General features: G+C 75.8%; 14 non-coding genes across 14 annotated transcripts; 9 read left to right on the top strand and 5 right to left on the bottom strand.

Moving 5' to 3' along the window:
- Positions 1-1,008: 1,008 nt before the first annotated feature.
- Positions 1,009-1,091, bottom strand: TRNAL-CAG (transfer RNA leucine (anticodon CAG)). The gene has a single exon. It is a non-coding gene; the product is annotated as a tRNA-Leu (tRNA).
- Positions 1,092-1,659: 568 nt separating this feature from the next.
- On the top strand, positions 1,660-1,731 carry TRNAD-GUC (transfer RNA aspartic acid (anticodon GUC)). The gene has a single exon. It is a non-coding gene; the product is annotated as a tRNA-Asp (tRNA).
- Positions 1,732-2,441: 710 nt separating this feature from the next.
- On the top strand, positions 2,442-2,513 carry TRNAG-UCC (transfer RNA glycine (anticodon UCC)). The gene has a single exon. It is a non-coding gene; the product is annotated as a tRNA-Gly (tRNA).
- A 299-nt stretch (positions 2,514-2,812) lies between these two features.
- Positions 2,813-2,884, top strand: TRNAE-CUC (transfer RNA glutamic acid (anticodon CUC)). The gene has a single exon. It is a non-coding gene; the product is annotated as a tRNA-Glu (tRNA).
- Positions 2,885-5,890: 3,006 nt separating this feature from the next.
- TRNAG-GCC (transfer RNA glycine (anticodon GCC)) lies at positions 5,891-5,961 on the bottom strand. The gene has a single exon. It is a non-coding gene; the product is annotated as a tRNA-Gly (tRNA).
- Positions 5,962-7,705: 1,744 nt separating this feature from the next.
- On the bottom strand, positions 7,706-7,788 carry TRNAL-CAG (transfer RNA leucine (anticodon CAG)). The gene has a single exon. It is a non-coding gene; the product is annotated as a tRNA-Leu (tRNA).
- Positions 7,789-8,356: 568 nt separating this feature from the next.
- On the top strand, positions 8,357-8,428 carry TRNAD-GUC (transfer RNA aspartic acid (anticodon GUC)). Its single transcript has one exon. It is a non-coding gene; the product is annotated as a tRNA-Asp (tRNA).
- Positions 8,429-9,138: 710 nt separating this feature from the next.
- Positions 9,139-9,210, top strand: TRNAG-UCC (transfer RNA glycine (anticodon UCC)). The gene has a single exon. It is a non-coding gene; the product is annotated as a tRNA-Gly (tRNA).
- Positions 9,211-9,509: 299 nt separating this feature from the next.
- TRNAE-CUC (transfer RNA glutamic acid (anticodon CUC)) lies at positions 9,510-9,581 on the top strand. The gene has a single exon. It is a non-coding gene; the product is annotated as a tRNA-Glu (tRNA).
- Positions 9,582-12,587: 3,006 nt separating this feature from the next.
- TRNAG-GCC (transfer RNA glycine (anticodon GCC)) lies at positions 12,588-12,658 on the bottom strand. The gene has a single exon. It is a non-coding gene; the product is annotated as a tRNA-Gly (tRNA).
- A 1,743-nt stretch (positions 12,659-14,401) lies between these two features.
- TRNAL-CAG (transfer RNA leucine (anticodon CAG)) lies at positions 14,402-14,484 on the bottom strand. The gene has a single exon. It is a non-coding gene; the product is annotated as a tRNA-Leu (tRNA).
- A 566-nt stretch (positions 14,485-15,050) lies between these two features.
- Positions 15,051-15,122, top strand: TRNAD-GUC (transfer RNA aspartic acid (anticodon GUC)). Its single transcript has one exon. It is a non-coding gene; the product is annotated as a tRNA-Asp (tRNA).
- A 710-nt stretch (positions 15,123-15,832) lies between these two features.
- Positions 15,833-15,904, top strand: TRNAG-UCC (transfer RNA glycine (anticodon UCC)). Its single transcript has one exon. It is a non-coding gene; the product is annotated as a tRNA-Gly (tRNA).
- Positions 15,905-16,203: 299 nt separating this feature from the next.
- TRNAE-CUC (transfer RNA glutamic acid (anticodon CUC)) lies at positions 16,204-16,275 on the top strand. Its single transcript has one exon. It is a non-coding gene; the product is annotated as a tRNA-Glu (tRNA).
- The last annotated feature ends 1,078 nt before the right edge of the window (positions 16,276-17,353 follow it).

Genomic DNA, 17,353 nt, shown 5'->3' with positions numbered 1-17,353 from the left:
GCTGGCGGGCCGCCCGCGGAGGAGGCGCGCCGTCGTGTGGTCGTGGGTTTGGGTCCCCGAGGCGCCTTGGCGCGTGCAGACGGGGCTTGGCCCCGGCCGTGGGCCCGACGTTGCGTGTGGGCGACGGGGATCCAGGGCTTCGGCTCGCTGCTCCCCGGAGCCAGCTTGCCGGGTTGGGCCCGCGTGCCAGGCAGGCCCCGTGCAGGGAGGGCGCTGTGCTGGGCTGGCGAGCAGAAGGCCGGGCTGCGTGGGGCCCGGGAGGCAGGCATGTGTGGCCCGGGCGAGGCCCCGAGGTGAAAAGTCGTGGTGGGCACCACAGGCCAGCGAGATGGGGACGGCGACCTGAGCAGGGTGTGGAGAGGATGGACGGGCCGGGCGGCCGGGGGCTGTGGGAAAGGCCAGCGTGTTGGACGGTGTGCCGCCCGTTGCGCAGGCGTGGCGCTCCAAGAGCGAGGCGCTGTGCGCCAGGCAGAAGTCGGAGGGTGACCCTTGGAGGGTTTTGCACACGCAGGGTCGGGTGGGGTGGGGTGGGGTGGGGTGGGGTGGGGTCGGGTGGGGTGGGGTAGCGGGAGTGGGAGTGGGAGCGCGAGTGTGAGGGAGGGCTACACAACCCCCTAATGGGGGGGGGGGCTCGTGTGCGGAGGGGGAAGGGGAGAGCAGGCGAGGAACGATGTGGCGCGAAGTCCTGAAGCCCCCGCGTGTGGGGTCCGGTGCGAAGGGTGTGTGAGTGAGTGGGCGGGGGCGCGCGCGCTGTGTCGGGAAGGCCGGTTGCCAGTGGGTTCGAGGCGCTGGGGCAGCCTCCTGGGCTGAGTGCGCCAGGCCCGCGCAGCGGCGGGCGTGAGAAGCTGGTGGGGTCGAGAGGCGTGCGTGTAGGGGCCTGGAGTTTGGCGCGGCGGCCACAGGCCGGAGCGCCAGCCCGGGCCGGCCAGGAAGGCGGCCAAGGGCGGCGCTCGGGTGTGCGGGAGGCCCGGGAGGCGGGCGTTGGTTGGGCGGGCCAAAAGGTCGGCGTGTCAGGAGTGGGATTCGAACCCACGCCTCCAGGGGAGACTGCGACCTGAACGCAGCGCCTTAGACCGCTCGGCCATCCTGACGGCGGGCCTGGGCGCGTGGCCGCTCGCCTGGCTGGGAGCCGACGCGGCCGGCGGGGCCCTTGGCCGCCCGCGGCGCCTGGCGGGCGTCTTTGTGGGCGCGCCACGGACGGGACGCGCGCGCCGGCCGACGTGGAGCAAGGCCAGCGGACTCGCCCGGCTCCACCGCCGCCGCCGCCCCGTCGCCCACCCCGGGCGCCGGCCGGGACAAGGACGCGGCCCGGCGCGCGCCCCCCTTCTCCTCGCCGCCTCGCTGGCCCTCTCGAGAGGGCCTCTTCCTCGCGGCGCGATCTCCGCACGGGAGGCAAGAGGCGTCGCAGACTCGGCATTTCCAGCCGCCGCCGCCGCCGCCGCCGCCGGCGCCGCCAGGGCCGGGCGCGCGGCCGGGGTCGGGGTCGTGTGCGGGTCCGGGTGCGGGTCGCGGTCCGCTTTGCTGGATGACGCGGTCGTTTGGCTGTCGGGTCGGATGGGGCACACGTGCCGGGCACCGGTGGCGGGCAGGGCCTCGAGGGCGGGGGTCGGCGTCGGCAGGCAGCCGGAGAGCGGTCGTGCGCCAGGGCGGCCGCCGCCGTCCTCGTTAGTATAGTGGTGAGTATCCCCGCCTGTCACGCGGGAGACCGGGGTTCGATTCCCCGACGGGGAGGCAAGACGTCCCTTTTTGGTGGCTGGCGCCGCTCTGCGTCCTGCCGCTTGCCCCCGAGGGCGCTTCTTCGCCCTGCCCCGCCCTGCAGCCAGGCGCAGGCCGCCAACCCGTGCCCGGCCTGCCCACGGGGACCCCTCCCCGAGGCCCCCTCGCCGTCGGGCGGCGGTCGTTCGGCACGGCCGAGCCAAGGCTTCCTCTGCTCCCCGCAGCGCCCGACGAGCGGCCCGCCCCCAGCGGCTGGCGCACGGGGCTCCCTGCGACGCGACGCGCGACGCGCGCTGCACAGCTGCACAGCTGCACAGCTGCACAGCTGCACAGCTGCCGGGACGGGCGGCGGGTGGGTCCCCTCTCGGTGCGCGCAGCTGCCTCGCCGAGCAGCCGGTGGAGAAGGGCTGGGGCGAGCCGGCCGGTGGAGGGCGGGCGCCCGGCCGGGGCTTTGGCGGGGCGGTCGGCGTCGGAATGGCGGTCGCTTGGTGGAGTGGCAGCGAGGGCGCCCCCCAGAGGCGGTCCGTCCCGGCGGACGAGGGCTGCCGCGTCGGGCGCGGCGCTGGCGCTGGCGCGGGGCGGCGGTTGGTGGCGCCGGTGGCAGCGCCGCGCTGCGGGCGGGCGGGGCGTCGGAGCAGGGCTGCGCCAGGCGGCGGCGGCGGCGGCGGCGGGACGGCTGTGGCGCGAGCCCCGGGCCGGCGTCTCGGGGCAGGCCGGGCTGTGCGGCGTTGGTGGTATAGTGGTGAGCATAGCTGCCTTCCAAGCAGTTGACCCGGGTTCGATTCCCGGCCAACGCAGCGGACCGACCTTTTGCCGAGCTGCGGGGCCCTCCCGCCCCGCAGGCGGGCGGCGGGCGGCGGGCGGCGGGCGTGCGGCTGTGCGTGTGTGTGTGTGCGCGCGCGTGCGTGCGGGCAGGAGGCGCGCGCAGCGTTTTGAGGGCGCGGCGAGCAGGAAGCCGGCGAGGGCGCGTGCCTGGGCCGGGGCGGCGGGCGGCTGGCCTGCGCAAGGCAGGGGGCCCCGGCGGCGAGGGAGCGGCGAGCGGGCGGGCTGCGGGCCCCGGGTCCAGGAGGCGCAGGCGAGGCGCGAAGCCCGACGCTCCCTGGTGGTCTAGTGGTTAGGATTCGGCGCTCTCACCGCCGCGGCCCGGGTTCGATTCCCGGTCAGGGAAGCCTTTCTTCTTCCTCTCCGCCTGCCCGCCTGCCGACCGCCCGACCTCCGCCTCCCCGGCGCGGCGCGGGCGGCCGCGACCCCTCCCCCCACCACGCACACTTTTAGCCCGCGCCGGAGCTCGCTCGCTTCGCCCCTCGCCCCCTGGCCTCGGCCTCCCGACAAGGCCACCCGCCACGTCCAGCCCTGACCCTGCCACGCTCCCTCCACCCCTGCCAACGGCAGACCTTTCGGCCCCCGCTCGCCCCCTGGGCGTCTCCCCTCCTCCTCCTCGGACGCTCGCCTCGCTTCCCCTCTTCCTCGGTGGCTGGGGCCGCCTCCCTCCCGCCGTGGCCGCGGGCGCACAGCCCCGCCGCCGGCCCCCGCACGCGCTTCGACTCTCCCGCAGCCTGGCTTCGGCCGCGACAGTGTCGCGGCCCCCAAGCCGCCCCTTGGTCCCTCCCGAGCTGGGGCCGCCGGTGGGGGCGGGGGCTGGGGCTGGGGCCGGGGCTGGGGGTGCGGGCGGGATGGGGCAGGGGTCTCCCTGGACCGGTCGGGCCACCTGCCGAGACCTGTGGTCCCTGGCTTCGCCCCTCGCGCCAGCCAAGGCGCCGGCAGCTTTCCCGCCGCCGCCTGCCGGGTCCTGGCCCCGCTGCGTGTCCCGGGGGCCCGGCGATTGGGCGCCAGGGGCGTCTGGGTCTCGCGCGGGCGCGGGAGCCGAGGGCCCGGCCGCGGCGCCCGAGAGGCGGAGATGGGCCAGTGACCCTCGAGCCGTCCGTCCGTCGGGCTAGCGAGACCAGCCCGCCGCGGAGGACACAGAGCAGGGAGCTACAGGAGGCCGTTCCGGAAAACGCCACGGGCAAGCAGGTGGGGAGGGGCTGGGGGCGGAGGGGTGGCGGGGGTGGGGTGGGGCGACGCTTGGCCAGCGTTTTCTTCCAGTGGCCTCAGCGACGCTCCGCGTCCTATGGCCAAGTGGCCAGGGCGTTCCCCGGAACTCTTGCCTCCCCCGCGCCCCTCCCCACACCGAGATGGGACTTTGGACGGCGTTCCCCTTCCCGCCTCGGCGTCCACCCACGCCATCCCTCTCTCCAGCCCCGCATCCATCTTCTCCTGCGGGTGCTCCCCAAAGGAGATGGCAGCTCTCCGGCCCCTTGCCGCCACGACGGGCGCGCCGCCGTCAGCCAGCGGAGCTGAGTATCTGTCCAGGGACCGGTTCCGGCCGAGGCAGAGGGGAGGGCCGAGCCGATGAGCGGCAGGAAGCTGCCGCGGGCCCCACGCTGGACTTTGACGGAGCCGTTCTCCCCTGCGCCAAGGCGCCCCCGTGGGCATAGGGGTGCGCCCCGTGAGCGCGGGAAGTTCCCCCACGGGCCCGGCCGGGGTGCTGGGCGTGCGCGTGCGGGGGCGGGAGACGGTGCGGGATGGAGGCGTCGGTCCCGGTGGGTGGCCCCCCACGCGGGTCAGGGCACAGGGCCAAGTGACCCCAGGAAGAGGGCACGGCGGTGAGCCGCGCGGTGGGTGGCGTGAGGAGGAGTCCCGGGTGTGCGAGCGGAGCGCCGCGGGCCCGGAGGAGGTGCGGGGCTTGCGGGAACGGGCCGCTCAGGCAGGGGCTCCGGGCGGCCAGGCCCCTTGGCCGGCACGGGTGGCGGCGGGTGAGATCTAGGGTTGGGGTGGGGACGAGGGGCCTGAGGCGGGGGGGCGGGGGGGGACAGGGCCGGGGGAAGCGAGTCCTCGGGGCGGGTCGTGCGAGAGAGGACCATAGGGTCCGCGGGGTTGTTGGCGGATGGTGGGGCGGGGGTGCCTGGAGGCGGTAAGGAGCGGCGGGTGGCAAGCAGGGGCAGTGGGCTCCGGTGCGAGGAAGACGGAAGCCCCTGCGGTGGGAGAGGACGCCGGCGGGCGAGACTGGCTGTGCTGTGCTGCGCTGCGAGGTGGTGAGGCTAAGGAGTAGGGTGAGAGGAGGGGTGGGGAGCGGGCAAGGGCGGGGAATGCCACTGCCCCAGAGACAGAAACGACCTGTCCTGGGGACGGAGAGTCGCGTCTCGGGTGTGCGTTGGGGGTTGAGTTGAGAAGAGGCCAAAGGGACCAACGGAACGGAGGATCCCCGGCCGGGAAGGATTTGGAAAGTGGGGGCGCGGGGAGGAGGGGCCTGACAGGCGTCGGGGTGTTGGGGCAGTAGGGGGGTGGTGAGGGTGGAGGTGGAGGGGCTGGGGCTGGGGGTGCGGCTTGGGGCTTGCAGGCTGGGGTGGCGGCGGACTTGGCAGTGTCCTCGGGGCGTCCTGGGGGCGGGGGTGGCGGCGAGGATTCGTCGTGGTGCCGGTGCTGACCCGTGGTGGACTTGGTGCTGGCGCCGGGGTGTGGGGGGGGAGGGGCGGGGTGGGTGGACTGGGTCGCGGTGGCGGCGCAGGTGGTTTCGGTGGTGGAGGGGCCGGCGAGCGTTGGCTACCGATGGCGGCCGAGCGGGATCAGGTGAACACACGGCGGGCGTGCATGGTGACGATCTCGCGGAACTCTTTGGAAAGACTCGAGGGCGCGCCACCAGGACACTGGGACCCTCCGGGAGAAGGCGGTGGGTCACCCGTAGGAGCGGCACGTTCCTTCCTGCCGGCAGTGCCAACGCCGCGTAACTTGCCGGCCGGGGTCAGGGCGAGCCGGAGAGCGGGGAAAGGTGGCGGAGCGTGAGGAGGTGGGGCGTGCATGGGCCCGCGTGTGCTGCGGGAGAGTGTCCCTCGAAGGGAAACGCGTGACTCGAGCGGGGTCACGGGAAGGAAGAGAAGAGGGACAAGGAAGGAAGGTGCGCGGGCACGAGAGTGGCTGGGCCGTGAATGTGTCAGGGCACGGGGGGTTGGGGGGGCGGGCGTTTGGTTCCCGGGGTGCGTGTTTGGCGGGGGTGGGGGGGGACTTTTGTCTCCAGGGCGAGAGCGAGGGCCCGGGGCGGGCGGAAGGTGTTGGTGTGTGGCGGCGGCCTCGAGCGCAGGAGAGAGGCAGCCTAAGCTGGACGTCGGGGCCGCGGGACCAAAAGGGGACGGGGTGCTGCATGGGCCGGGAATCGAACCCGGGCCTCCCGCGTGGCAGGCGAGAATTCTACCACTGAACCACCCATGCACCGGTGGCCGGCGCCACCAGGCGCCGCCCCAGCGGCGCTCGCCACCAGCCGCCCGACACTGGTCACGGCCCTGCGGGGCCCTGGAGGGCGCTCGGGGGCGGGCGGGGGGGGGGCAGGCGCGGTCGGAGGGGGTGCGGTGCAGGGAGACACGGAGGCGCGGTGGCACCTGTGCGCCGAGGCGCGGAGGAGCCGCGACAGAGCGGGGCGGCCTCGGCCCATGCCGCGCCTTGTGTCCGGCCCAGGGCCGCCGCGACCCTGCCGGCGTCGCCAGAGGAAGCCAGGAGCCGCGCCCAGCCTGGCCCGCGCTCGGATGACAACGAGGGGCGGCGATGTGTGGCGGGCGACGTTCCCTTCGACGACCCACGGGCCCGTGCCCAAGTCCCCTGGGCGGCGGGCTTCCCCTCGGGTGCGCTGGGCGCGTGGCCGTGCGCGGGCGCCAACGGCGCGGCCTGCCGGGCGAGGGCAGGGCAGGGCAGGGCAGGGCAGGGCCGTGCAGGGCAGGGCTGGGTGGGAGGGCCGTGGCGTGGGGGCGGCCGTGGGAGCCGCAGGCTGGGGAGCGCCGCCTCGGCCGCCCGCCGCTGAGCGGCGCTCATGCCAAGAGACCCGAGGGGCCTGAGCCTGGCGCCTGCGCTCTGGCCGACGGCTCGCCCGCAAGGGTCCGGCTCCGGGGTGCCTTGGTGGCGAGGCAGGAGCGCGTTCTTGGATGGCGGGCGCGCTTTGGCAGAGTGGCTGCCGGCTGGCGGGCCGCCCGCGGAGGAGGCGCGCCGTCGTGTGGTCGTGGGTTTGGGTCCCCGAGGCGCCTTGGCGCGTGCAGACGGGGCTTGGCCCCGGCCGTGGGCCCGACGTTGCGTGTGGGCGACGGGGATCCAGGGCTTCGGCTCGCTGCTCCCCGGAGCCAGCTTGCCGGGTTGGGCCCGCGTGCCAGGCAGGCCCCGTGCAGGGAGGGCGCTGTGCTGGGCTGGCGAGCAGAAGGCCGGGCTGCGTGGGGCCCGGGAGGCAGGCATGTGTGGCCCGGGCGAGGCCCCGAGGTGAAAAGTCGTGGTGGGCACCACAGGCCAGCGAGATGGGGACGGCGACCTGAGCAGGGTGTGGAGAGGATGGACGGGCCGGGCGGCCGGGGGCTGTGGGAAAGGCCAGCGTGTTGGACGGTGTGCCGCCCGTTGCGCAGGCGTGGCGCTCCAAGAGCGAGGCGCTGTGCGCCAGGCAGAAGTCGGAGGGTGACCCTTGGAGGGTTTTGCACACGCAGGGTCGGGTGGGGTGGGGTGGGGTGGGGTGGGGTGGGGTCGGGTGGGGTGGGGTAGCGGGAGTGGGAGTGGGAGCGCGAGTGTGAGGGAGGGCTACACAACCCCCTAATGGGGGGGGGGGCTCGTGTGCGGAGGGGGAAGGGGAGAGCAGGCGAGGAACGATGTGGCGCGAAGTCCTGAAGCCCCCGCGTGTGGGGTCCGGTGCGAAGGGTGTGTGAGTGAGTGGGCGGGGGCGCGCGCGCTGTGTCGGGAAGGCCGGTTGCCAGTGGGTTCGAGGCGCTGGGGCAGCCTCCTGGGCTGAGTGCGCCAGGCCCGCGCAGCGGCGGGCGTGAGAAGCTGGTGGGGTCGAGAGGCGTGCGTGTAGGGGCCTGGAGTTTGGCGCGGCGGCCACAGGCCGGAGCGCCAGCCCGGGCCGGCCAGGAAGGCGGCCAAGGGCGGCGCTCGGGTGTGCGGGAGGCCCGGGAGGCGGGCGTTGGTTGGGCGGGCCAAAAGGTCGGCGTGTCAGGAGTGGGATTCGAACCCACGCCTCCAGGGGAGACTGCGACCTGAACGCAGCGCCTTAGACCGCTCGGCCATCCTGACGGCGGGCCTGGGCGCGTGGCCGCTCGCCTGGCTGGGAGCCGACGCGGCCGGCGGGGCCCTTGGCCGCCCGCGGCGCCTGGCGGGCGTCTTTGTGGGCGCGCCACGGACGGGACGCGCGCGCCGGCCGACGTGGAGCAAGGCCAGCGGACTCGCCCGGCTCCACCGCCGCCGCCGCCCCGTCGCCCACCCCGGGCGCCGGCCGGGACAAGGACGCGGCCCGGCGCGCGCCCCCCTTCTCCTCGCCGCCTCGCTGGCCCTCTCGAGAGGGCCTCTTCCTCGCGGCGCGATCTCCGCACGGGAGGCAAGAGGCGTCGCAGACTCGGCATTTCCAGCCGCCGCCGCCGCCGCCGCCGCCGGCGCCGCCAGGGCCGGGCGCGCGGCCGGGGTCGGGGTCGTGTGCGGGTCCGGGTGCGGGTCGCGGTCCGCTTTGCTGGATGACGCGGTCGTTTGGCTGTCGGGTCGGATGGGGCACACGTGCCGGGCACCGGTGGCGGGCAGGGCCTCGAGGGCGGGGGTCGGCGTCGGCAGGCAGCCGGAGAGCGGTCGTGCGCCAGGGCGGCCGCCGCCGTCCTCGTTAGTATAGTGGTGAGTATCCCCGCCTGTCACGCGGGAGACCGGGGTTCGATTCCCCGACGGGGAGGCAAGACGTCCCTTTTTGGTGGCTGGCGCCGCTCTGCGTCCTGCCGCTTGCCCCCGAGGGCGCTTCTTCGCCCTGCCCCGCCCTGCAGCCAGGCGCAGGCCGCCAACCCGTGCCCGGCCTGCCCACGGGGACCCCTCCCCGAGGCCCCCTCGCCGTCGGGCGGCGGTCGTTCGGCACGGCCGAGCCAAGGCTTCCTCTGCTCCCCGCAGCGCCCGACGAGCGGCCCGCCCCCAGCGGCTGGCGCACGGGGCTCCCTGCGACGCGACGCGCGACGCGCGCTGCACAGCTGCACAGCTGCACAGCTGCACAGCTGCACAGCTGCCGGGACGGGCGGCGGGTGGGTCCCCTCTCGGTGCGCGCAGCTGCCTCGCCGAGCAGCCGGTGGAGAAGGGCTGGGGCGAGCCGGCCGGTGGAGGGCGGGCGCCCGGCCGGGGCTTTGGCGGGGCGGTCGGCGTCGGAATGGCGGTCGCTTGGTGGAGTGGCAGCGAGGGCGCCCCCCAGAGGCGGTCCGTCCCGGCGGACGAGGGCTGCCGCGTCGGGCGCGGCGCTGGCGCTGGCGCGGGGCGGCGGTTGGTGGCGCCGGTGGCAGCGCCGCGCTGCGGGCGGGCGGGGCGTCGGAGCAGGGCTGCGCCAGGCGGCGGCGGCGGCGGCGGCGGGACGGCTGTGGCGCGAGCCCCGGGCCGGCGTCTCGGGGCAGGCCGGGCTGTGCGGCGTTGGTGGTATAGTGGTGAGCATAGCTGCCTTCCAAGCAGTTGACCCGGGTTCGATTCCCGGCCAACGCAGCGGACCGACCTTTTGCCGAGCTGCGGGGCCCTCCCGCCCCGCAGGCGGGCGGCGGGCGGCGGGCGGCGGGCGTGCGGCTGTGCGTGTGTGTGTGTGCGCGCGCGTGCGTGCGGGCAGGAGGCGCGCGCAGCGTTTTGAGGGCGCGGCGAGCAGGAAGCCGGCGAGGGCGCGTGCCTGGGCCGGGGCGGCGGGCGGCTGGCCTGCGCAAGGCAGGGGGCCCCGGCGGCGAGGGAGCGGCGAGCGGGCGGGCTGCGGGCCCCGGGTCCAGGAGGCGCAGGCGAGGCGCGAAGCCCGACGCTCCCTGGTGGTCTAGTGGTTAGGATTCGGCGCTCTCACCGCCGCGGCCCGGGTTCGATTCCCGGTCAGGGAAGCCTTTCTTCTTCCTCTCCGCCTGCCCGCCTGCCGACCGCCCGACCTCCGCCTCCCCGGCGCGGCGCGGGCGGCCGCGACCCCTCCCCCCACCACGCACACTTTTAGCCCGCGCCGGAGCTCGCTCGCTTCGCCCCTCGCCCCCTGGCCTCGGCCTCCCGACAAGGCCACCCGCCACGTCCAGCCCTGACCCTGCCACGCTCCCTCCACCCCTGCCAACGGCAGACCTTTCGGCCCCCGCTCGCCCCCTGGGCGTCTCCCCTCCTCCTCCTCGGACGCTCGCCTCGCTTCCCCTCTTCCTCGGTGGCTGGGGCCGCCTCCCTCCCGCCGTGGCCGCGGGCGCACAGCCCCGCCGCCGGCCCCCGCACGCGCTTCGACTCTCCCGCAGCCTGGCTTCGGCCGCGACAGTGTCGCGGCCCCCAAGCCGCCCCTTGGTCCCTCCCGAGCTGGGGCCGCCGGTGGGGGCGGGGGCTGGGGCTGGGGCCGGGGCTGGGGGTGCGGGCGGGATGGGGCAGGGGTCTCCCTGGACCGGTCGGGCCACCTGCCGAGACCTGTGGTCCCTGGCTTCGCCCCTCGCGCCAGCCAAGGCGCCGGCAGCTTTCCCGCCGCCGCCTGCCGGGTCCTGGCCCCGCTGCGTGTCCCGGGGGCCCGGCGATTGGGCGCCAGGGGCGTCTGGGTCTCGCGCGGGCGCGGGAGCCGAGGGCCCGGCCGCGGCGCCCGAGAGGCGGAGATGGGCCAGTGACCCTCGAGCCGTCCGTCCGTCGGGCTAGCGAGACCAGCCCGCCGCGGAGGACACAGAGCAGGGAGCTACAGGAGGCCGTTCCGGAAAACGCCACGGGCAAGCAGGTGGGGAGGGGCTGGGGGCGGAGGGGTGGCGGGGGTGGGGTGGGGCGACGCTTGGCCAGCGTTTTCTTCCAGTGGCCTCAGCGACGCTCCGCGTCCTATGGCCAAGTGGCCAGGGCGTTCCCCGGAACTCTTGCCTCCCCCGCGCCCCTCCCCACACCGAGATGGGACTTTGGACGGCGTTCCCCTTCCCGCCTCGGCGTCCACCCACGCCATCCCTCTCTCCAGCCCCGCATCCATCTTCTCCTGCGGGTGCTCCCCAAAGGAGATGGCAGCTCTCCGGCCCCTTGCCGCCACGACGGGCGCGCCGCCGTCAGCCAGCGGAGCTGAGTATCTGTCCAGGGACCGGTTCCGGCCGAGGCAGAGGGGAGGGCCGAGCCGATGAGCGGCAGGAAGCTGCCGCGGGCCCCACGCTGGACTTTGACGGAGCCGTTCTCCCCTGCGCCAAGGCGCCCCCGTGGGCATAGGGGTGCGCCCCGTGAGCGCGGGAAGTTCCCCCACGGGCCCGGCCGGGGTGCTGGGCGTGCGCGTGCGGGGGCGGGAGACGGTGCGGGATGGAGGCGTCGGTCCCGGTGGGTGGCCCCCCACGCGGGTCAGGGCACAGGGCCAAGTGACCCCAGGAAGAGGGCACGGCGGTGAGCCGCGCGGTGGGTGGCGTGAGGAGGAGTCCCGGGTGTGCGAGCGGAGCGCCGCGGGCCCGGAGGAGGTGCGGGGCTTGCGGGAACGGGCCGCTCAGGCAGGGGCTCCGGGCGGCCAGGCCCCTTGGCCGGCACGGGTGGCGGCGGGTGAGATCTAGGGTTGGGGTGGGGACGAGGGGCCTGAGGCGGGGGGGCGGGGGGGGACAGGGCCGGGGGAAGCGAGTCCTCGGGGCGGGTCGTGCGAGAGAGGACCATAGGGTCCGCGGGGTTGTTGGCGGATGGTGGGGCGGGGGTGCCTGGAGGCGGTAAGGAGCGGCGGGTGGCAAGCAGGGGCAGTGGGCTCCGGTGCGAGGAAGACGGAAGCCCCTGCGGTGGGAGAGGACGCCGGCGGGCGAGACTGGCTGTGCTGTGCTGCGCTGCGAGGTGGTGAGGCTAAGGAGTAGGGTGAGAGGAGGGGTGGGGAGCGGGCAAGGGCGGGGAATGCCACTGCCCCAGAGACAGAAACGACCTGTCCTGGGGACGGAGAGTCGCGTCTCGGGTGTGCGTTGGGGGTTGAGTTGAGAAGAGGCCAAAGGGACCAACGGAACGGAGGATCCCCGGCCGGGAAGGATTTGGAAAGTGGGGGCGCGGGGAGGAGGGGCCTGACAGGCGTCGGGGTGTTGGGGCAGTAGGGGGGTGGTGAGGGTGGAGGTGGAGGGGCTGGGGCTGGGGGTGCGGCTTGGGGCTTGCAGGCTGGGGTGGCGGCGGACTTGGCAGTGTCCTCGGGGCGTCCTGGGGGCGGGGGTGGCGGCGAGGATTCGTCGTGGTGCCGGTGCTGACCCGTGGTGGACTTGGTGCTGGCGCCGGGGTGTGGGGGGGGAGGGGCGGGGTGGGTGGACTGGGTCGCGGTGGCGGCGCAGGTGGTTTCGGTGGTGGAGGGGCCGGCGAGCGTTGGCTACCGATGGCGGCCGAGCGGGATCAGGTGAACACACGGCGGGCGTGCATGGTGACGATCTCGCGGAACTCTTTGGAAAGACTCGAGGGCGCGCCACCAGGACACTGGGACCCTCCGGGAGAAGGCGGTGGGTCACCCGTAGGAGCGGCACGTTCCTTCCTGCCGGCAGTGCCAACGCCGCGTAACTTGCCGGCCGGGGTCAGGGCGAGCCGGAGAGCGGGGAAAGGTGGCGGAGCGTGAGGAGGTGGGGCGTGCATGGGCCCGCGTGTGCTGCGGGAGAGTGTCCCTCGAAGGGAAACGCGTGACTCGAGCGGGGTCACGGGAAGGAAGAGAAGAGGGACAAGGAAGGAAGGTGCGCGGGCACGAGAGTGGCTGGGCCGTGAATGTGTCAGGGCACGGGGGGTTGGGGGGGCGGGCGTTTGGTTCCCGGGGTGCGTGTTTGGCGGGGGTGGGGGGGGACTTTTGTCTCCAGGGCGAGAGCGAGGGCCCGGGGCGGGCGGAAGGTGTTGGTGTGTGGCGGCGGCCTCGAGCGCAGGAGAGAGGCAGCCTAAGCTGGACGTCGGGGCCGCGGGACCAAAAGGGGACGGGGTGCTGCATGGGCCGGGAATCGAACCCGGGCCTCCCGCGTGGCAGGCGAGAATTCTACCACTGAACCACCCATGCACCGGTGGCCGGCGCCACCAGGCGCCGCCCCAGCGGCGCTCGCCACCAGCCGCCCGACACTGGTCACGGCCCTGCGGGGCCCTGGAGGGCGCTCGGGGGCGGGCGGGGGGGGGGCAGGCGCGGTCGGAGGGGGTGCGGTGCAGGGAGACACGGAGGCGCGGTGGCACCTGTGCGCCGAGGCGCGGAGGAGCCGCGACAGAGCGGGGCGGCCTCGGCCCATGCCGCGCCTTGTGTCCGGCCCAGGGCCGCCGCGACCCTGCCGGCGTCGCCAGAGGAAGCCAGGAGCCGCGCCCAGCCTGGCCCGCGCTCGGATGACAACGAGGGGCGGCGATGTGTGGCGGGCGACGTTCCCTTCGACGACCCACGGGCCCGTGCCCAAGTCCCCTGGGCGGCGGGCTTCCCCTCGGGTGCGCTGGGCGCGTGGCCGTGCGCGGGCGCCAACGGCGCGGCCTGCCGGGCGAGGGCAGGGCAGGGCAGGGCAGGGCAGGGCCGTGCAGGGCAGGGCTGGGTGGGAGGGCCGTGGCGTGGGGGCGGCCGTGGGAGCCGCAGGCTGGGGAGCGCCGCCTCGGCCGCCCGCCGCTGAGCGGCGCTCATGCCAAGAGACCCGAGGGGCCTGAGCCTGGCGCCTGCGCTCTGGCCGACGGCTCGCCCGCAAGGGTCCGGCTCCGGGGTGCCTTGGTGGCGAGGCAGGAGCGCGTTCTTGGATGGCGGGCGCGCTTTGGCAGAGTGGCTGCCGGCTGGCGGGCCGCCCGCGGAGGAGGCGCGCCGTCGTGTGGTCGTGGGTTTGGGTCCCCGAGGCGCCTTGGCGCGTGCAGACGGGGCTTGGCCCCGGCCGTGGGCCCGACGTTGCGTGTGGGCGACGGGGATCCAGGGCTTCGGCTCGCTGCTCCCCGGAGCCAGCTTGCCGGGTTGGGCCCGCGTGCCAGGCAGGCCCCGTGCAGGGAGGGCGCTGTGCTGGGCTGGCGAGCAGAAGGCCGGGCTGCGTGGGGCCCGGGAGGCAGGCATGTGTGGCCCGGGCGAGGCCCCGAGGTGAAAAGTCGTGGTGGGCACCACAGGCCAGCGAGATGGGGACGGCGACCTGAGCAGGGTGTGGAGAGGATGGACGGGCCGGGCGGCCGGGGGCTGTGGGAAAGGCCAGCGTGTTGGACGGTGTGCCGCCCGTTGCGCAGGCGTGGCGCTCCAAGAGCGAGGCGCTGTGCGCCAGGCAGAAGTCGGAGGGTGACCCTTGGAGGGTTTTGCACACGCAGGGTCGGGTGGGGTGGGGTGGGGTGGGGTGGGGTGGGGTCGGGTGGGGTGGGGTAGCGGGAGTGGGAGTGGGAGCGCGAGTGTGAGGGAGGGCTACACAACTCCCTAATGGGGGGGGGGCTCGTGTGCGGAGGGGGAAGGGGAGAGCAGGCGAGGAACGATGTGGCGCGAAGTCCTGAAGCCCCCGCGTGTGGGGTCCGGTGCGAAGGGTGTGTGAGTGAGTGGGCGGGGGCGCGCGCGCTGTGTCGGGAAGGCCGGTTGCCAGTGGGTTCGAGGCGCTGGGGCAGCCTCCTGGGCTGAGTGCGCCAGGCCCGCGCAGCGGCGGGCGTGAGAAGCTGGTGGGGTCGAGAGGCGTGCGTGTAGGGGCCTGGAGTTTGGCGCGGCGGCCACAGGCCGGAGCGCCAGCCCGGGCCGGCCAGGAAGGCGGCCAAGGGCGGCGCTCGGGTGTGCGGGAGGCCCGGGAGGCGGGCGTTGGTTGGGCGGGCCAAAAGGTCGGCGTGTCAGGAGTGGGATTCGAACCCACGCCTCCAGGGGAGACTGCGACCTGAACGCAGCGCCTTAGACCGCTCGGCCATCCTGACGGCGGGCCTGGGCGCGTGGCCGCTCGCCTGGCTGGGAGCCGACGCGGCCGGCGGGGCCCTTGGCCGCCCGCGGCGCCTGGCGGGCGTCTTTGTGGGCGCGCCACGGACGGGACGCGCGCGCCGGCCGACGTGGAGCAAGGCCAGCGGACTCGCCCGGCTCCACCGCCGCCGCCGCCCCGTCGCCCACCCCGGGCGCCGGCCGGGACAAGGACGCGGCCCGGCGCGCGCCCCCCTTCTCCTCGCCGCCTCGCTGGCCCTCTCGAGAGGGCCTCTTCCTCGCGGCGCGATCTCCGCACGGGAGGCAAGAGGCGTCGCAGACTCGGCATTTCCAGCCGCCGCCGCCGCCGCCGCCGGGCGCCGCCAGGGCCGGGCGCGCGGCCGGGGTCGGGGTCGTGTGCGGGTCCGGGTGCGGGTCGCGGTCCGCTTTGCTGGATGACGCGGTCGTTTGGCTGTCGGGTCGGATGGGGCACACGTGCCGGGCACCGGTGGCGGGCAGGGCCTCGAGGGCGGGGGTCGGCGTCGGCAGGCAGCCGGAGAGCGGTCGTGCGCCAGGGCGGCCGCCGCCGTCCTCGTTAGTATAGTGGTGAGTATCCCCGCCTGTCACGCGGGAGACCGGGGTTCGATTCCCCGACGGGGAGGCAAGACGTCCCTTTTTGGTGGCTGGCGCCGCTCTGCGTCCTGCCGCTTGCCCCCGAGGGCGCTTCTTCGCCCTGCCCCGCCCTGCAGCCAGGCGCAGGCCGCCAACCCGTGCCCGGCCTGCCCACGGGGACCCCTCCCCGAGGCCCCCTCGCCGTCGGGCGGCGGTCGTTCGGCACGGCCGAGCCAAGGCTTCCTCTGCTCCCCGCAGCGCCCGACGAGCGGCCCGCCCCCAGCGGCTGGCGCACGGGGCTCCCTGCGACGCGACGCGCGACGCGCGCTGCACAGCTGCACAGCTGCACAGCTGCACAGCTGCACAGCTGCCGGGACGGGCGGCGGGTGGGTCCCCTCTCGGTGCGCGCAGCTGCCTCGCCGAGCAGCCGGTGGAGAAGGGCTGGGGCGAGCCGGCCGGTGGAGGGCGGGCGCCCGGCCGGGGCTTTGGCGGGGCGGTCGGCGTCGGAATGGCGGTCGCTTGGTGGAGTGGCAGCGAGGGCGCCCCCCAGAGGCGGTCCGTCCCGGCGGACGAGGGCTGCCGCGTCGGGCGCGGCGCTGGCGCTGGCGCGGGGCGGCGGTTGGTGGCGCCGGTGGCAGCGCCGCGCTGCGGGCGGGCGGGGCGTCGGAGCAGGGCTGCGCCAGGCGGCGGCGGCGGCGGCGGCGGGACGGCTGTGGCGCGAGCCCCGGGCCGGCGTCTCGGGGCAGGCCGGGCTGTGCGGCGTTGGTGGTATAGTGGTGAGCATAGCTGCCTTCCAAGCAGTTGACCCGGGTTCGATTCCCGGCCAACGCAGCGGACCGACCTTTTGCCGAGCTGCGGGGCCCTCCCGCCCCGCAGGCGGGCGGCGGGCGGCGGGCGGCGGGCGTGCGGCTGTGCGTGTGTGTGTGTGCGCGCGCGTGCGTGCGGGCAGGAGGCGCGCGCAGCGTTTTGAGGGCGCGGCGAGCAGGAAGCCGGCGAGGGCGCGTGCCTGGGCCGGGGCGGCGGGCGGCTGGCCTGCGCAAGGCAGGGGGCCCCGGCGGCGAGGGAGCGGCGAGCGGGCGGGCTGCGGGCCCCGGGTCCAGGAGGCGCAGGCGAGGCGCGAAGCCCGACGCTCCCTGGTGGTCTAGTGGTTAGGATTCGGCGCTCTCACCGCCGCGGCCCGGGTTCGATTCCCGGTCAGGGAAGCCTTTCTTCTTCCTCTCCGCCTGCCCGCCTGCCGACCGCCCGACCTCCGCCTCCCCGGCGCGGCGCGGGCGGCCGCGACCCCTCCCCCCACCACGCACACTTTTAGCCCGCGCCGGAGCTCGCTCGCTTCGCCCCTCGCCCCCTGGCCTCGGCCTCCCGACAAGGCCACCCGCCACGTCCAGCCCTGACCCTGCCACGCTCCCTCCACCCCTGCCAACGGCAGACCTTTCGGCCCCCGCTCGCCCCCTGGGCGTCTCCCCTCCTCCTCCTCGGACGCTCGCCTCGCTTCCCCTCTTCCTCGGTGGCTGGGGCCGCCTCCCTCCCGCCGTGGCCGCGGGCGCACAGCCCCGCCGCCGGCCCCCGCACGCGCTTCGACTCTCCCGCAGCCTGGCTTCGGCCGCGACAGTGTCGCGGCCCCCAAGCCGCCCCTTGGTCCCTCCCGAGCTGGGGCCGCCGGTGGGGGCGGGGGCTGGGGCTGGGGCCGGGGCTGGGGGTGCGGGCGGGATGGGGCAGGGGTCTCCCTGGACCGGTCGGGCCACCTGCCGAGACCTGTGGTCCCTGGCTTCGCCCCTCGCGCCAGCCAAGGCGCCGGCAGCTTTCCCGCCGCCGCCTGCCGGGTCCTGGCCCCGCTGCGTGTCCCGGGGGCCCGGCGATTGGGCGCCAGGGGCGTCTGGGTCTCGCGCGGGCGCGGGAGCCGAGGGCCCGGCCGCGGCGCCCGAGAGGCGGAGATGGGCCAGTGACCCTCGAGCCGTCCGTCCGTCGGGCTAGCGAGACCAGCCCGCCGCGGAGGACACAGAGCAGGGAGCTACAGGAGGCCGTTCCGGAAAACGCCACGGGCAAGCAGGTGGGGAGGGGCTGGGGGCGGAGGGGTGGCGGGGGTGGGGTGGGGCGACGCTTGGCCAGCGTTTTCTTCCAGTGGCCTCAGCGACGCTCCGCGTCCTATGGCCAAGTGGCCAGGGCGTTCCCCGGAACTCTTGCCTCCCCCGCGCCCCTCCCCACACCGAGATGGGACTTTGGACGGCGTTCCCCTTCCCGCCTCGGCGTCCACCCACGCCATCCCTCTCTCCAGCCCCGCAT

The sequence above is a fragment of the Equus caballus genome, chromosome 5, assembly GCF_041296265.1.
Source record: "Equus caballus isolate H_3958 breed thoroughbred chromosome 5, TB-T2T, whole genome shotgun sequence".
In the NCBI taxonomy this organism is placed as follows: domain Eukaryota; kingdom Metazoa; phylum Chordata; class Mammalia; order Perissodactyla; family Equidae; genus Equus; species Equus caballus.
Note: the sequence above shows the minus strand (reverse complement) of the source record. Positions and strands in the feature narration are given on the sequence as shown.